This window comes from Zosterops lateralis, assembly GCF_965231275.1.
Source record: "Zosterops lateralis genome assembly, chromosome: 12".
NCBI classification, from domain to species: Eukaryota; Metazoa; Chordata; class Aves; order Passeriformes; family Zosteropidae; genus Zosterops; species Zosterops lateralis.
In genome coordinates, this window is record NC_139772.1 from 17,351,548 (window position 1) to 17,369,559 (window position 18,012).

The window sequence follows — 18,012 nt, forward strand, 5'->3', positions numbered from 1 at the left end:
GGGCTTTTCCAGCCTCGCTGACTCTGGGATTCTGTGTTTCTGAGCTCCATGTTCCATCTATCAGAAGCCATCTAAGAAGAAAATCATGGCAGTCCCTCTGATTTCCAGGGCTGGATTCTCAAAGCCTCCTGGTAGAATTTCAGTGTGCTGCTGAATGGTACCCTGGAACAAAAAGCCCATGGGAGGGTGAAGGGAGGGCTTAAGGATGTGATTAAAGATTAGAATATATGTGAATGAGAAGATCTAGAAGTCTTGAATAATTAAGCACTTAGCATCTCTTGAGTATTGCTTTTAAATTATGGCATGGAAATGTTTTGAGACCATTTGTCCCCTCATACCTTAAAAAGTGGAGAATGCTCACAGTTAAACATCTGGATTAATGCATGTCCTGAGACAAAAACAATACTGAATAAGCTCAAAAAACACACAAGTCCAATTACCCCAGAACCACAGTTGTGTGAAAATTCATGAGGAAAATTCAGTATCAGGTCAAACTGCCCAGCTTGCAATTTTGCCCCAAGACTTACACTTAGGCCAGACCTCCCACTGAAGCTCAGATCAGTTTTCAGGTTTGCATGGAAACCAAACAAAATCAGGAGAAATTACTGTGGTGATTCTCAGGGCTTTGTGCTTTGTAATTCTAGGTATTAGATTGTCAGCTTGTAGAAAACTGTACAGCTCAGCTTCACTGGTTTTGGTGAAATGATACTTATTTACACCAGGTGAAAATCAGGCCTGGAATGTATAAGCCTACATGAGTGAAAACAAAAAGGGTTTCATAATCCAGATTTTGCAAAACAAAAAGCCCTTCTGCTTTGCACAAAGAAATTTGGATTTGAATTATCTCATGCAAAGTGAGCATAGTTGGCTGCACAGACACTGAAGCCTGTACTTTTGGCTTGCCAAACTCAGAAGGCTTACAGACCTGTGAGAGGAATCATTCTAATAATTCTTACAATAGATTCAACTCATATTTAGAATAAAACTATCACTGGGAGAAAGGCAAGCAAAACCCAGCTGTGGCTCATTCATTATTGTATTCATAGAATTATTAAAGCATAAAGCAAGAAAAAAAAATCATCCCTCAGCAGACCAGTGGGGAATTGTTATCATCTTACGAGAGGCCTGTAGAATAACAGGATTTAAGGAATAAAGAGGGCTTTTTAAAATTGAAAATTGCATGTCTGGTAAGCAGAGCACTTTCAAGGCAATGAGCAAAGGCAGCTGGAGGATGTTACAGCCCTGTAGGATCGTGGCTGCAGTGCACAGACTGAACAAAACAGAAAAATTACCAACCAAAAGGCAGTCGCCAAAATAGCATAGATGAGGGATAGCTACATCTGGCTGGTGTCTTGGCACAGGGGCACAAAAAGGCACAAAGATCCACTTTGCTCCCTTCCTCTTCCAAATCCAATTGACTTCAGAATGTTTTTTTGCCAATTTTTTTTTGAGGTGCTATTTCCCAGAGAGAGAGAGAGAGGAAGAGGATCCTCCTAGTCAAAATAAAAAAGAAACAAACAAGAGCCCAGCTATATCATTCTCAGTGGGAGATTGGGTTCCCTTTCTCCCCACAGGCTCAGCCAGAGACCTCCTGCCTGTCTCAGAGTCCCTCTGGCTGATGCTGCTCCTTGTCTCTGGCACAAACTTCCACTTCTCAGGGCACAACATGATTCAAACTAAGAATTTCAGAGGAAGGAAAATAATGGACTCTGCTGACTTTTAAGTTGCCATGTTAGTGAAATTCAGGCACAAGAGACCCACAGTCACAGACTGCACGAGCTGATTTTCATGCAAGCCCCTGCATAGGCAAACACTTGTATTATGAAAATCCAAGCCCCATGTGGCAGGCTCTCCACAGCCTGTGAAACCAAGGAAATGCATTAAAAATGCCTCTAGTAAGGACTATGTGTATTGGAATGATATTCCAAATATACAGGCCTTTTAAAAGCCAGGTTTCATGTGTCAAAATCCAATCTCTTTTAATCTACCTTTAAGAAAAACGGCTGGATTTCCTAAAATGAAACTCAGAAGCCTGTGATTTCTGGCTGGAGAGGCAGCAGCATTCTCCCAGCAATTGAGTCAATTCTCGTTAAGAGTCATGACTGTTTGCATAAATAGGAATGACAGTTTATAGGTAAATCCTACCCAGTGTGGAGTCCATTCATTTTAAATGTTATGCTCAAAAGGCCACAGCAGCATAATAATGTGAAGGCAGGCATGGAGCCTCCAATAAAGCTGCCCCCACTGGGTCAGTGCCATTGCATGGCGTGCTCTGGGTAGTTACAGAGTGATTAGACACTGGGTGGTCAATCAGAGCTCAGCCTGCCTGTCATAAATATCAGACCTAAAGGCCACAGGTGTGAATTTTACAGAGCTGCCTCTGCTCTCCCTTCTCATAAGGTACAATGCCTATGTGCCTTGATGAAGAAGCTGTTCTCATTCCTTCAAGCATTTCTTAAAGCGACTCTTCTGCACACAGCATCTCACATGTTGGGTATTTATTAAGGGTTCCCCCCTGGTGCTCATTCCTCAAGGCAGGACTGTACTGGCTTTTTTTTTCCCTTCTCTCCTGTGTCATGGAGAAAATGCAGTAGGAGCTCTGCTGCTTACAGTTTTCTACTTACACAACCTTATCACTTGATGGCAGATGGTTTGGGGGAATCTTAGGGAGAAAAGAGCTCTGCTAATGTCACCATCATATCTTGAACTTTAGTCTTTCCCCACTGTATGTTATTTGTTAGCAAAACATGGACACCAGAGCAACAGAGCAGCCTGCCTGAACTGTGAGAGCAGCTTTCCTCACCCAGGGAGACAAACCACAAATAGCTGTGTTCTGTAGATCAGATGGAAGGGGAAAAGCCAAAACATCCACCCAGCAACCCAGAAACACTCCCTCATGGTAGTTCTGCAAATCACAGAGTCAGTAAATTTGGAGAAAACCTATAAGATTATCAAGTCATTATTATTATTAACCCAGCACCACTATGTCCATCACCAAACCATATTCCCAAATGCCACATCCCACAGCTTTTGAACTCTTCAGGGATGGTGCTTCCACCACTTCCCTAAACAGCCTGTTCCAAAAGTCAGGGGTTAAATGCTTCGTAGTGGCAAATTTAAATATAAAATAATGGTATTAGAGAAAGGAGTCAAGAATTTCCCCTCACCAAAAAAAACTAAACCAAGCAAACGTATGAGTGTCTGACTCTGCTCCTGTGACATCTATGGGGCTGGACCAAAGGGACATTGTCACCTTGGAAGGAGGTCTCCAGGCTTTCCCTGTTCTTAAGGCTCATCCTCAAATGGGACAGCCTGAACTTCATCACGTTATATCCTTCAAAGCTGTGCTGGATCTCCAAGATAAGGTGGCCAAATATGGTCTGGGTTCTACAGAGGTGATGCAGATGATTAAAATCAGCAATGCTACTTTGTTTCATTTGTTGAAAATCATAGAGCTAGCAATTCTCAGGCTCAGAAAATATTTGGTCCACATATGAGTAAGAGCAGAAAAGCTGTACCATGAGGGACCAAGGGGAGTGGAGCATGCACAAGGGTTTGCACAGAGCAGGCAGAACTCCTTGGGGTGAAACAACACCAAGGCACAGCTCACCCAGCCTGGCTGCAGGGGCGGGGCCAGCACAGAGCACCAGCCACAGTTTGGTGACTGCTCAGCACAACAGAGACCCCCTCAGCCTTGGAGACTCCTCAGCTGTGCCAGTGCAGAGCTGCCCCAGACCAGTGAAGGGTTAAGCACTTCTGGAACATCACAGGGGTGCCATCAGGTGCTGTTGCTCTGGCCTCCCTGGGATGAGCTGTTCCACACCTCTGGAGGAGGCAAGACACCAGCTCAGCCCCAGGAAGGGGATTATGGAAAGGAAGCTTTGCAGTTTATGGACAAGTTTAGTTATTACTTCATGGGCAGCTGTTTTTTTTAGGTTGGTTGGGTTTTTGACAGACAGCAACTTCTTCAGCAAAATCCATTAATGGCAAGGAGCTGCCTCAAACAATGACTCTCATCTACATTACAAAAACTTCTGAACTTAATTACAGTATTTTTGTGTTCCTCTGCTATTTCAAACCATTCTTAATTGTTTAGGAAGGGTATTGGAGGCTTCACAAACCTAGAGGTTTTGCATAATTCTTGAGTGCATTTAAACCACATCTCTAAAGCAAGCAAAGTCTTATTTAAATATGTAGGAGCACAGAATTTCACTGGTGTCCCAGCAGAGGACATGAAAGAGCCACAAACACCAACCCCATTAAGATACAGAACTCTGCCATGAGTCCAACTCACTTTTATGAACTCTGACTGCTCCTTTCAAAATTATTTTAGAGCGGACTACATCAGCACTACTCTCCATAACCACTCACGGTTTCATATGTGCAGAGGACAGGCTACTTTTGGCATTGCTCTGCATCATGTAGAACTTTGAATTATTTTCTAGGGACCTGGGGGGAATTTGTCCTTACTGGAGTTAAATGAACTGCAGGGGCTCCTATCCTAAGCAGAAATTGGTTGTGTGAGAAAATAATGAATGTCTATAAATTCTCTGGTCCAGGCACTGGCAAAACCTGTAGTTTCTGTTTTAGGCAGGACTGGATTTAGCAAAGTCTGGGCTCACTGAACATGTCCAGACAACCCAAACCATTTTCTAAGGATCACAGGAGGGCTGCAGGGATTCTTCACAGTGTTGTGGCAGGACACCAGCTCCAATCCTGTATGTTCATTTTTCTATTTGATGACTGCAGCTGAGTTTTCCCAGTGACATGCAGGAAACAAATCATAGCCTCTTTGGTTTTGTACTGGAGCAAAAATCTATTTTCCCACAGAATTATCCAATTGTCAGATTTTAGCTAGAGGCTCAGAGGAGATTTTTTTACATGACCAGGAGGAGATTATTATTGCAGTCAATTCTTTCATGAAATTGTGAAACATGCATCATCAATATTTCATGTTAGTAAAATTATAGCTGTTTTGTGCTAAAATTCATGTATACAAATTAGCACTACAGGAGCCTCTTCTGCCTTCTGAAAGGTTTTAAAAACAGAGTCTCAGAGTACAAGTCACTTCCACTGTGGGTCTTAAAACTGGGAGCAAATATTTATTGCAGAATACTAATAACGTGTTTACACATAGTGAATGTTTCAAAGAACTGTCAGATGCTTCTCTTTCTCTCCAGAAAAGGCACTTTCCATCCATAAATAAAGATGCAGGAAACATTACCAGAAATTGGGTGTGCATTGCTATGATTTCAGATTAAGCATGTAACTGTTCAAAATGGGACAAATCTGACGTTCCTTACCAAAGGAAAACAATCTCACAGGGGTGGATGTGTGCTCACTTAGGAGATCTCCAGAGCTCTCTTCCAGCTCCAACTAGTTTGTGATTTTGTGAATGTGAGGAAGAAAATCTCTTTTCTATGCTGTCAGGAAAGCCAAGATATTTGTTTCCACAGACTCATAATGTTTGGGCTTTTTTATCATCTCAAATCAGAATAAAAACAAAGTTATGAAACATTTCATTTTGATCATCAAAATGTTTCAGACTGACAAAATATGCTGCACTGTACTATTACAGAGTCTCCTGATCTTACTGAATATTTCAATATGCTGAAAACCCTGATGAAGCAGCAAACCCCATGAAGCATTTTTATTTATTGTCTTCCTGCATAAACCTTGCCATTGGAAATTGTTCTCCCCCACAGTCTGCAAGTAGTTTCTGTTGAGGAATACATTTAGTGAAAACAGCTTGGTTGTACTGAGGTGTGAGTGGCTCCTGGGTGGACAGACAGAGAAGGTTCCTTAACAGTTGTTTTTTTTTTTTTCCCTTTTTGCCCTTGATTTGATGGTTGGGGGTTTTGCTTGGTTTATTTGTTTGGTTTTTCTTGTTTGGTCTTTGGGTGTTTTTTTTTGTTTGGTTTTTTTTTTTTTTTTTTTTTTTTTTTTTTTTTTTTTTTTGTTTGTTTGTTTGTTTGTTTTGTTTGTTTGTTTGTTTGTTTGTTTTTTGTGTGTGTAGCTGGGGTTTTTTTTTTTTTCAGGATTTTTTTTTTTTTTTTTTTTTGCTTGGTTGGTTTTGGGGGGTTATTTTGGGGGTTTGTTTGATTGTTTTGGTTGGGGATTTGTTGGTTTCTTCTTTTTCTTTTTTTGGGAGGGTTTTTGAGGGTGGGGGACGGATGTTTGGTTTGTTTTTTTATGTTTTGGAGATAACATAATTCTATCAAAATGGAGACAATAAAAGAGAGGAGAAACTGCTGGCAGAAGCAGAAGGAAGTGGGTGGCAGAGCAGGTGGCAGAGCCGTCCCAGGTAAGTTTGCCTTCCTAACCAAATCTTCTTTCCCTGCAGCTTCCAAGACCAAGGGAAAGGACCCTGGGCTCCGACTCCTGGCTGCAGCTCTGGGACAGAAACATTCACTGCAAGCTGCCAAATGAGAGACCATGGTAATTCCCTGAACCAGAAGAGCCTGTGGGTGATGGAATTAGATAACACACACTGTTCCATGGTTCTGTGTGTACAGCATTGGGAGCAGTGGGAGCAGCTCCGTGAATTTGCCCTTCCACGTGTGGATCAGCCATACAAAGCTACGTCCATCCACTGCACACTTTCCTGTTTTGTTACAGAATTGAGTGCTTCGAGCAGCCTGCAGTAAAGCCCAGGTTTATTTGTCTTTCTCAATTATCATAGACCACTGCATGCAATAACCCTTTTATACATTCTTTTAATTAGATCATAAAATATGACCGCTTCCTCGCTGAAATGTATATTTATCCAATTAAGAAATAGATAACTACTAGTATTTATCATTAATTACTATCTCTCAGATACAAGGCAGGCATTTGCATTTTATCACATGCCATTAATAAGTAAATGCAGAGCCAAGCTCATCTCCTGCAGTTACTGAAGGGGCACCTCACCCAAAAGGTGCCTCACTCTAGGCACCAGTATAAATAAATGTGTGCTAAATCACACAATAGGGGTGTGGGACAATCTCTCCAGCACATGTTTACATTGCCAGAGTGTGACAGAAAAATGCCATCACACACATGGCACTCCTGCTGCTGTAACACTGGTGACCCTGTACAGCCCTGCTCCTTTCCCATTTCCCCTGGACCCACAGGGAGCTCTCCTATTCCTGAGAGCCCACTTAGACTAAACTCAGATAGAGATGTTTTCCTCAGAACAATGTCAGCCAGGAGTGTTTCTGTAGCAGTGAAAGCCCTGGGGTAGACACAGTCACACCGAGCAAAACCAGCTTATTTCATTCAGGGAAGTGGCAAAAGCAGTTCTGACACCAGCACTCCTTTACTGTTAAAAGTTGCACCCAAACCTGAGCATTTTTTAGCAGAGCAGCCTGTCTTTTTAGTGAATGGCTGAAAGACTGGGATGCAGTGAATTCTGTCTGCTGCTTTGATTATCAATTTTCCCAGTAAAGAGCAGGTAGTGACAAAGGACATGATAAGAGCACTGATTTATTGCTCCCCTCTACAGCTCTCCCAATATATATCACAGCAAGCCTCTGCTAAAGGGACTAGCTCAGAGGTCCAAATAAACCCAGTGTTACAAAGTTAGGGCTTTGTCTACACACAACAGTTCAATTTCTTTAATTATGTCATAAACTGTATTGATAAAAATGTTCCTTTGCTGCTATAATGCACTCTCAAATATTTAACATGCTCAGCTGGTCTGAGGCACCTTCACAGTGGTAGAACTAAAAACATACCAAATGAAAAATGATATCACCGCATTTTATAAGTGCCTCACACTAAATTAGGGTCTTGCAGAGAAGGTTTAAGAGCTAAAACAAACAGGGAAAATAAATTCTCCTGCAGAAGTGAGTGCAAGTAGATAAAAATTAATTTTTGATGTCTACAATGGAGTGACAGGTAGGAGACCAAGTACGACAACACAGAGAAAATAACCAAGTTGTTCCTTCCTAAACAATGGAGCTTCATGTGCAAAGAATTCTCTTGGAAAGACAGACAGATCCACAAAAGCACTGGAAAGTTTTCATCTTGGTCTTTGGAAAGTGAAGAAACCAGCCTGCTTTTAGAGCTCAGATTGAAGTCAGCAATAGTCAGAGCTGTCTGGAACTCTGCTTCTTCCCAGAGCCAGACAAGAAGAGAACAGAGGGCTGGCAGGGTAAAATGTGGCTCCTGGAAGTGGCAAGAAAATGTAGTAAGAGATGGAATATGTCACATAACTGTTCTCTCACTGTAATTTAGCCAAACAGATCATGCACCTTGCTTGAGAATTCAGACAAATGCCAGATGATGGTAATGAATTTGTAATCCAGCCATGCAAAATCTTTTTTTCTTTTGTCAAAATTTTAATTAAAAGTACTTCATTTTAAGAAGATGGTTTATCAACATCTTTCAGAAAAAATTGCAGTTAAAACTGCAGGGCAAACAGACTGTCAGGAAACATAAGGTTGGATGTGCCAATCTGGACACAGTCCTGCTGTCACTGGAAAAAAGAAAATCCCAATTTCTCTCCAAGATGAATATTTGGTATACATAGATTAAGGGGACCAGAAGGGGACCAAAGTCTGAGACCTCTGCTTTAATTATGGTATTTGCTATACCAGAAATCAAAATAAAATTAGAACAGAAACAGCATTTGGTGTCAAGGCTATTTACCAGAAACTAAATCACAGCAAACAAGGGATCTAAACAAGAGGAATTTAATTGATCCAAGTGTCCTGATTTGTACTGGATAAGGACTTAGACGTATATAAACATTGCAGATACTTCCTGGTATGAGAAAGAGAGTACCTAACTCAGCCTAAACAACGTTGTGACTTAGAGATTCTTTCAGCCTGTGCTTTTGGATGAATTTAGTGCAGTGATGCACACCTGGCATGCAGAGACAGAGCTTCCTGAGGAGGGGAGTCACTGTGCAGCCAGACCTGAAGGAGCAGAAGGACCCATTAAAAGCATTACTGTCCTGTTTATTGGCCAAAGAACTCTAAAATGCTGATATTCTCTTTTTCAGAGTGTTTCATGCATTGTAACCTATTCAAACACCTTATGCTACTGACTAGCTTAACATCCTTTGACTTTCCAGCTGCACAGCAGTCCAGTTTCAAAAAGAATATTTTAGATTCTGCTGGTTAGTGTCTCCAAGGTGTCTGCTGCTTTCTTCTCTCTTTCACTCCCTCCTTCCCCCATCTCCCTTTTGCAACATTTCCCTGATGCTCCTGAGTGCAAAACTGAGTCCTTAGACCTTGGAGCTACATCTTCAAAGAGCAGGGAGGGGAGAGGAAGAGCGCAGAAGAGAAGCAGGATGAGAATTACACCCCGCTCATCTGTTCCAGCTCAGAGCTTTTCCTTGCCTTAGTTTCCTGCATGTTGGAAAAACATTCCCAGGCATCAAACCTTTATCTCCTGATACAGAATTTACTCACTTGAATTTAGCTGTGACTTCTACTCCTAAATAGTAGGTCTACTCAAGGTCTTTTTAGTTTTGGCACTTGTGGCACATCTCTGAGGGGACTGGTGATGCCACACTTGCTCTAGAAGCAAAACACTCACGGGGTTTTCTGCTCTCGAGTTTATCCCCCAGCCACCACTGTGTATTCCACCACTCACACTGAATTTAACTCTATTCCACTTTGAGCTAAGACTCCAAGTTTTAGTGCCCCATCAGGGCTTACTATCAGTGAAATAAAAATCTTGAAGAAGAGTGGGCACAGCAGTGGGAATTACACAGAGGAAAGCATACAGAGAGCATTGCTGTGTACAACCATCCAAGAACAGGGGCCCATGGCCCTGCTCGTCAAATAAGCAACAGCTCAGGTCAGTTTGTAGTCAGGAGAGAAATCTCTGATAAAGCAATCTGAGGTTTTGCAAAGCTCAGTATTGCTGGTACACAAAGTGCTGCTCTCCCGTTCCATTCATCTCCAAATCAGTGTTACATGGCTCTCAACACAGGTATCAGAAGCAAAGTGGTTTTGTGAAGTGATCCTCTGGCTGAGAGCCAAAATCTTCTTAGTGCTATTCTTAGAAATGCATTATGGCAACCAGGGCTTTTCAGCAAATCATGAATCCCAACCACATCACTCTCCTTGTTTGCAAAACTGGGAAATAAAAGGCACTTCCAGATTTTCCCAGACTTCTTTGAAATCCACGCCTTGAGAGGTTTGTAAGAGCATTTGATAGTAATGATTACAATTGGTAGTTAACTCATAGGACAACTGAGAACAGCCACTGGTTAATATTTAAAAGGCAATATGAACAGTGTTTATCTCCAGGGCATGAGTTAAAGGCTGTCTCTGACCTCCTTTCAGCGCTTGTTATGGAGGAGAATATTTCAAATAATATGTGGCAGATAATAGTTGTGTCTTGGCCATTTTCCAGTACAAACACTTGCATCTCACTTCTTTAAAATTCAATGAATTATGTTATTCTTCAGTACATGCTTCATATTATTGTAGGACGGTTTTGAAAAATACAGTTGCTCTTCTTGGTATCTGTTATTTACATTGAACAGTGGTGTAGGGTCAAAATCTGCTCTTGGTGCTCACACAGCTCCAGGAGTATGTAAAAAAAAAGCCGTGGAGTTTCCTTGTTGTAATCAAACTCATGATTTGTTAAACTGACATTGAATTTTCTGGACTTACAAACAAGCGTAAAAGCAGGAAGGGAGCGCAGACTGGAGGAGTGACCAACACACCTTCTAAAGGGCCTGGAGCTCTCTGACCACAGTTCTGTGTGCAGGGTACAGCCTCCTGTGAGCACCACAGGGAGGGGATGGGTGCTCATTCTGGGGCTTCTCTTCTCAGAGAATAGAACTATTAAGGTTGGAGAAGACCTTGAAGATCATCAAATAATCAACCCAGCACCACCACGATGTTCCCCACTAAACCACGTCCTCAAGTGCTGCATCTGCTCTTGGTTTTGAAAACATGGTGATTTCGTCACCTCTCTCGGCAGCTTGTTCCAAAGTTACACAACCCTTCCATTAAGAATTTTTCCTAATATCCAATCTAAACCTTCCTTGGTACAACTTGTGGCCATTTCCTCCTCCTCTGTCACTTGGGAGCAGAGCCCGACCCCCCCAGCTGTCCCCTCCTGTCAGGGGCTTGTGCAGAGCCACAAGGTCCCCCCTGAGCCTCCTTCTCTCCAGGCTCAGCCCCTTTCCAGCTCCCTCAGCCCCTGCTGGGGCTCCAGCCCCTTCCCCAGCCCCGTTCCCTGCCCTGGACCCCCCCAGCCCCTCCATGTCCCTGTTTGTGAGGCCCCGAGCCGGGCCCAGTCCTGGGGGTCCCTCAGCAGGGCCAGCCCAGGGGACGGGCCCTGCCCTGGGCCTGCTCCCCCCCAGGGCTGGCACAGCCAGGGGCCATTGGCCTCTGCCCCCCTGGGCTCGTGTCCAGCCCTGGCACCAGCCCCCCCAGGGCCTTTCCCTGCAGCTTTCCAGCCCCTCTGCCCCAGGCTGTGTTTAGGCACTGGCCCAGTCTCAGAACCAGAACCAGCCCCATCAGAGTGACCTGGACGTGGTGACAGAGCAGCTCACTCTGTCAGGGACAACAGGCAGTGCTCGTGGGCATAACATCATGGAATGGCTCTTCTTATAAAAATACCTGTTATCTGACCACCTTTGAGAGCTCTGATTTTAGCAATAATATCATGTGCTGCTTTTAAAAGGGAATGTTCAGAGATGAGCAGGGTTTACCTGCTCATTCACCCTTTGCAGTGGGGAGGTGCAATGGGAGCAGTATCAGCTCTGTGTATCAGAGTATCAGAGATGTGTTTTATCACCCAGGAGGCCATCAAGAAACTCTTCTGGAGGAGGAGACCATATGTGAGCTACAACAGCGTGATGTATGAGGCACGATGCTGAAATCACCCTTGGATTCCACAGTGCCATTTGAAGGGACAAAACCATTATTTTCTTTAGCCATTCAAGCAAAGGAAACACACTAACTCAATTGCCAGCACAGCTACCAGAATGAAACTGTATTCCTTTTAGTATTCAAGACATTGCTCTATTGCCTTATTCATAGGAAATTCAGCATCTCTTTTGAAAAAAGCAGAACAATGACTTTGTCTCCATTTTAATTTGGAAGGAGTCCAAATTAAGCTATTACGAGAGATAAATGATATAATGAGAGCTGCATGCAATTTACTGTAAACAAATGAACAAGCAGAATGACCTCTCAAATGTTTGCATTTTTCTTTTTGGAACGTACTGAAATTTTAATGTTCTAGGTAGTGAAGTCAAGTTTCATATTCAGTTTTCCTGTTAATGTCAACATGCACATGACAGGTTGCAACTAAGCAGAAAAATAGGACATTAGGATGCCAACCTAGCAGTCCATTATTATCAAGAATAAATGAACTCAAGTTACACAGAGGTTCTATATTAACTGTTTCCAGAATACACTCCTATGTACAGTTCTGTCTCACAGGAATGTCTCTGTCAGGCAAATATTAGATGTTCTGGCAGTGGGGGGAAAAAAAAAAGTCTGAGAGCCTTAGCTTTTTCAAATAATTATGATGATACTATAATTGTGAACAAAAATATCTTTGAGGAACTGGTGCAAACATGGGATCCTGGACATACAATCCCAAACCTTTGGAGCAGTAAAGTCCTCAAGCTCCCAGCAAAGGTTGTCCTCAATTTTGCACCTTCAGGCTTTTAATCCCAAGTAAGCCAATCAGATTCATGCAAAGTGATGAACATATTATGTTAATGAGGATAATTATGTTAACGAACATTCCTTCAAGGAATCCTTAATCTTGATTCATTACCCAGGTGGTATAATCTCAGACCAATAGAAATGTTTTGAAAGACTCAATTAACCCTTCTGAGGCAGTCCCAGGCCTCAAGAAATTGGCTTTCTATACCACCCTTCCTGTGCATTTCCAGAGCTGCACCTGCCTATGGTCATTGTTTCACTTGGAGTTCTCTGCCTTTTTCTTGATTTTCTCTCTGACAGGGACTTCAGCTTTGACTGGAAAAAAAGAAACAAACCACCAAGAAACAAAAGAAAGAACCCACCAAAACACCAGAAAACCAAAATAAACCCATGACCCAGAGTAAAGCCCTAGAATCATATTTTATTTCAGAAGACCTCTGCGTTTCTTTGCAAGAATCAATATCTTGATTCAGTGATGGTGGCGTTGGTTCTGCAGACTGTCCCAGAGGAATCATCTCCTGACCAAGAAGAGGAAAGCACTAAAATAGCAGGAGAGCTGCCAGAGTCTGCCTGCACAGGGCTGGAGTGGTGTGACTCTGCTGGGACCAGCCCTTGACTGGCACTATCCTGACCAGTGGGTGCTGGATTCCACAGCAAAAGGATTACATGCTACAGATACACTCTATCAGACAGCTCCTGCCTCGCACCCCTGATCCAATGTGGTCACAGCCCTTCCTAAGCTTCTGCCCACCCTCTGGTGCATTATTGCACACTCAGTGTCATGCACAAGTTTTCAAGGGCTACATGCATTTAAATATTATTTCATTCATGTGCTGGTGTTACTAGCAAAATTTATATCGATGGCTATAAAACATCTCTGCAGTAAATCCAGGGCCACATCACTTCAGCAGGAGTGGCAATACAGGGTTTAAAAAGATACACCTAAGAGGGGGGTTTCTCCTGATGAAATACAGGAATAGGTCCTCTGATTGTTCTGTTTTCTCCACAGTAAATCTTTGCTGAAAGGTTTGGCTTCTTTACTCTCTGTAATCAGCACTGCCCCATCAGTGGGTTTTTTAATATGCTTTATTAGCTTAATATGCCTAAACATTAGTGTGTAGGAAGGCTGAGAGTGTCAGCCCAGGCTCAGCTGCAGTGAGAGCAGAGCTCTGCAGCCCTGGCCCCCAGGTTTAGGGGTGCACACACAGCATCTGATGGTGTGGGAGTCACAGAAGCACCAGATAATGAAGGTTGGAGAAGACCTCCAAGACCAATAAATCCCACCTTTCACTGAACACCATCTACTACTGTCTACTCATTTCTTGAACACCTCCAGGGATGACGACTACACCACTTTCCTGGGCACCCCATTCCAGTGCTTAACCACTCCTCCAAGGAAGAACATTTTCCTAATAGCCAAGCTGAATTTCCCCTGGCACAGCTTGAGGCCATTTTCCTTTTTTCCTAGGTCTAGTTGCCTGGGAGAAGAGGCTGACTCCTACCTGACTCCCCTCTCCTTTCAGAGAGTTGTAGAGAACAAAAAGGTCCCTCCTGAGCCTCCTTTTCCTCCAGGCTAAACAACCCCAGCTCCTCCAGCTGCTCCTCACAGGACTCACAGTCCAGAAGTGACGGGTCTCATCCTCTCCTCTCACTTCACATGCGTCATTATTCCCTCCATCAAAGCTGGGAGACGTGGAGCTCTCTGCAGTGACCTGTGAGATCCTTCAGGGGCCACAGCACTGACTGATGTATGATGATTGACAACTGCCAGTGATTATGAAAATTGGTAGCCAGTACAGCGTGTATTACTCATGCCTGCAGAGCAGGGCACAGAGAAATCATTTTTCTTTTTAGTATTCCTAAAGGTTTACTGTTCTTAGCTTTGTTCAAAGAAACTGGAGGCCCTGGGAAAGTGACGCAGTTGTATAAACAGGTCAGACATCATGTCAAGCCGTTTTAAAAATGTCACTCTCTTAGTTGCCACAAGGTTCTGACTTAATATGTAAGAGAAAACAAATGAGTCTGAAAATCTGTTTAGTAGTTTAGAAAATGGGATCTGGGATTGCTTTAAACAAGGTCATAAAGACCTCTCAACCTTTCCCTGGGTCTTTTTTTTCTTTCAAATATATTGACTGGCCTGATGGTGCACTGCAGACAAATATCTACATGCTGCACATAATGAAACCGTGTCGTTACTTCATCTGGACAAACTCCCAGTGCAATTGCAACCAAAGTAAAACATCCCTGAGCCTGCGAAGAAGTGTCAAAACAAGAAATAGAACAGCACAGACCTGAGATGTTTTCCATTTGCAGACCTTCATTTAGGTGTCTTTTTTCATACCCTTAGCCGTATATTGCAAAGCATAATTTGATGATAGACGTGAAACTGTGTATTAGTTTTTATTTTGACAAATTCATTAAACATCACATCGCTTGAAAAATGAACCAGGAGGCACTAAGGCAGCCTGGGAAGATTGTACTTCATAAACTGAATTGCTCACATGGGCAACATTTTGGTGGAAGTTATAGATTTTCTAGCATATCCCTGATAGATAGCACTAATATAACTTCAATAAAAACTCTGGATATGTCAATATAAAATTTTTTCTAGCATAGAAAGATGTAAGATACTTCAGTTAATAAATTGGAAGGCTCCCTATTCCTCACGGAACGCTAACTCACACATGGATTAGAGCAAGTATTGAAGCCATCCGAGGTGCAGCAGGCAGCTCAGGTGGCTTATAAAAATTGGGCTAAATTAAGTTATCAATGTACTATAGGCAATAATTGGAATTTGAGATCTAAAACAAGCATTTCTGCACAATATTAGCATTCTTCTATTTCTAACCCTTAGATAACACATAGTTTTTCAAAACTGACAGAAGAATGAAAAAGGTAAACTGTCTGTGCTGCATGCAATTGATGTTCTTTCGCTTCATTCCCCATATACAACTTTTCACTTACTTCCCTAAGACTGAATGGCTCTTTTCTAATTTCCTACCACTTCAAAATTGGTCTGAGGTATAAGGAGTACAAAGAGGTTTCTTGTTTTGGAAGAAAAACAAGGAGAAAGGGCTCAGAGGCTGCCAGGGCATGAGGTAAAGGTGTACATTTACACACCTAGAGATGTACTGTGCATATAAAGAAACATAAACATAAAATATTAGTTTGTGCCAATGTTTAAATCCCACACTAATTTCTGCATCTTCCAAACCATGAGCCACCCCAACAGGATGCACAACAAGGGACTGGAAAGAGCTGCCTGGTTGTTTTTTGCACATTCAATCACCAGTGGTTTTAAATAGAAAGGAGACAGAGAAATTCACAAGTGTTTGAATCAGGACAGTTTTGAAAACTGATATAAAAGGCACTTTAAAGGCCTAAAACACTGCAATGGATGTGACTGAGGGAAAGTAGTGTTCATTGCCAGCTTTCATATTCTTCAATCGCAGAGTCCTGTATTTAAACGTTAGCACCAGCACAGGGTATCATTTATCTATCACAGGCACCTCTTTGTACTTCTACATGGTATTTACCTCTATTCCCACACAGTTACATGATGACATAACATGAAACATTTTTTCATTCGAGTTACAACTAGAGGAAAACACATTTAAACTCTTCAGCTGAAGAAATCAGCAAAGTTTCAATGATCTGAGACAGCTGCTCTGTGTTCAGTGCAGGTAGATGCTCCATATTCATATGAGAATCAACAAGACAATAAATTTGGAAGTCTGTTAAATTATTATTATACTGACACAACTGAAAATTCAATCTCTTTCCTCTCAAAAGCTATATTGCATAATCTGGGAAAACTATTTATTCTTTCAGTTAGGACAATGGATGATTTTCTTCTTCCTGAAAAATGTACCCACAAAGTGCCCCTCCTTTTATTCTCTAAGCTGGAAAAATGCATATATGTAAAAACTTTTGATTTTGTTGATGGCCAAGTACAAAAGGAGGGGAAGAGAGTGTTATATCCACAATATGGTTGAATGGAAGATTTTTCACTCTGCAATATGGAAGATTTCCTCTTCTGTGAACAAGTGCAAAAATTTTCATAATTAATTCATTGGAATATAGGGCATAAATTCCCTTATGTTTTTTCTTGCAACAAATATGTGATTGATCTAATATCCATGCTGCATATTCTTCCTGAATGATGATTTCTCTTCTGAAAAGTGATGAACTCAGCAGTCAAAAATCAGCAGATGACACTATCACTACAATGGTTTCCAGAGAAATATCTGTGGTTGGAACAGAATTCCCACATTGGGGATCAAATCCAGAATTTAAACTGAATTCCTGAAGTACCTATAGACATTATGTTCCAAAGAAGGTTAGACTGGGAGAAATTCCATCCTGTACAGAAGTAGTAACTTGCACCCTAAGTTAGGGGTGCAGAGTTCTCACCACAAGCAGGAAAAGCAAAACCATTTTAGTCCTAAAATCTTTAGTCCAATAAAGCATATATTTACATGCTATGTATGTTTCTTGCTTGTTTTCAAGAAAAGAAGTCATTTGGAAGCTAAAAGCTCTTCTGAAGGTGAAGTACTTATCAAAATGAGGGTGTTACAGTCAGGAATGTTTAGAAGGAGATTTTGGTAGCAAAGTTAAAGCTAACCCCACTGAGCAGTTTGCCTTGGTTTGCCCCTCTGGCCAGAGAAGAAAGTCAGGTCACTCTTTTCTTACCTCGGTCTGGTCTCTAACAGCAAAGCCCCTTGTGAGGGTCCACCCTCATTGTTTGCCAGCCATAACACACTGAATTCTACATCAGATCAGTAGAGGTTAATAAAATTTGAACTGCTTAGAGATTTGACTAGGCAGAGAAGAGCTCTTCAATTCCCTGCACCTCCTTTCATTGCTGCTGTACTCAGGCTGAGCCTCCCCCACAAGTCAGAGGAAGCAATTTTGGCAGGTGAACAGGCTGCAGGGATGACCTGAACCTTGTGCACAACAGATGAGAAAATATGATATATTGCTCAAATGTCTGAAAAGTTTTCAAGGCTGGTGGAAATACCTGTGGAAATGGGGAGATTGAAGGCTGGGCAGAGGGTAGGTCCAAGAGACCAAAACACACCAAGAGTAGGACTCACTGTACAGACATACTGGAAATTGCATTCCATAAGAACAGCAACTAAAAATGAGATCTGTGTTTTATATTAAAGGTGTGTGTATCACACAGATGTATCTCACATGCCCAGTGATGACAGGAGAAGCAGGTTTTACCTGCAGACACTCCTGCCTGTGAGCACTTCCATGGTGGCGAAGCTGCATCTCACACAACAGGCACGAGTTTCTGGGGTACCTCTTATTAGGCTAAAACTTTGCCTCTTGTAACGTGAAGGAAGCTGGCACCAATTTAAAATTTAATTTCAAA